Below are 1,652 nucleotides of genomic sequence, written 5' to 3'. Positions count from 1 at the left end.
TAAATTATAAAAATATAAATAATTCTTTTTCCTTCAATTATAAATTGCTATTAATCATTGAAATATTTGATAAAAATTTTGTAAATTTTTCTCTGGAAGAAATAGAATATATTATTTCCATCATTTGAGTCTTGAAAAATGTTAAAACATTTCCGCACTTTGCTTTATCTTCTTATCGCACTAGATATACTTTGCTTATTACATGATGCAAATTAGTTTTGATCACTTTTATTGCATTGCATACTTAAGAATAGTTATAAATTTGATTAAAAATAATTATTCAAATGTTAATTACGATTTATTTTATCAATATAATTTTGCTAATTAGATTGGAAAATGCATAACAATAAAATACTTAAAACTATACTTAAAAGAAGATTAAGTCGAAAATAATGTATAAAAAATTATATAATTACATTGGCATCTTATTATAATTGTAGTTTAAAAATACGTAATAGATCCCTGCTTATGATTATCTATATATGGACTGATGCGCTTGAAATGACACCATAGAATGCCGATTTGTGACGAGAAAGTAAACTTACTAGCGTCAAGATGATATCGAACGGATCATAAGGAAGACATTCTCTTCCTTGATTTTTTTTTTAATTGATGAGACTGGCAATAGCTCTCCGATGAAAAATGGGAAACACACATGTGAATAATGAGAAATATTGCGATTCGATTTGCAGCTGCTTCGCGCAAGGATAAATCATGATTTGCGCGAGCGCGCTTATTATTTATATTTCTTCATTTCCGTTTGTTGTTAATTTTATATAGTACAAAATGCAAAATATTTTTCTTGATTATACTTAATTAAATTTCCTTTCATGCTTTAATTCCTTTTATAAATGTATAAATGTATTATATTATTGTCTACATTGAATTTTGCTGAATAATATGTGACTTAAAAATAATATTAATTATGTGTAACGTTATTTGAAAAACTATCTTCTTATATACGAAAAAGAAAACTTTTAAAAGTTCTAAAAAATTTTATATTAAAAAAAATATTTTTGTAACTTTAACAATTTTTTGTTCGCAATCAGTAATAAAAGTTATAGATATTTATAATTTAATAAAAGTTATAGATATATTCAGTTAAATAACGGTGTTAATAATTGAATGTAGCAAAAGCAATGAGAATTACTTTGATACATCATCATATATCGCGAATGTAATTTTCTATTTCATAACTTTTTATTCATCTGTAATCGAAACGCTTTGATCATTAAAATCAAAATGGAATATCGGGAATAGTGAGATGCCTTTTCATTTATATTACATATTTTTTGAGAAATCATTAATTTGATTATTTTTTTTATGTGAGTGTAAATAAACTGTTTGTTTATATTCCCGAAAACAATTTTCAATCTTTATAAAATTACATTTCCTCGTGAAAAGCAATATCAGTATTACATTTTTAATATATTTCTTTTTGCTTCCTCTGTTTTATTGTTAATATCTTTTAATGAACATTATCTATTAATAAGTATCACGTAAAATTTACTTCATTATGGACACATTTCGTTTTATGCATGATGTGCATAATTTATTCTTGTTTAACATTCGATGAATAACAAATAAATGGTGCATCATGCATGAAACGGAACACAGTCTATGTAAGGAGAATTATCTTACTTTTTTTCTCG

The sequence above is a fragment of the Atta colombica genome, unplaced genomic scaffold, assembly GCF_001594045.1.
Source record: "Atta colombica isolate Treedump-2 unplaced genomic scaffold, Acol1.0 scaffold102, whole genome shotgun sequence".
NCBI classification, from domain to species: Eukaryota; Metazoa; Arthropoda; class Insecta; order Hymenoptera; family Formicidae; genus Atta; species Atta colombica.
Note: the sequence above shows the minus strand (reverse complement) of the source record.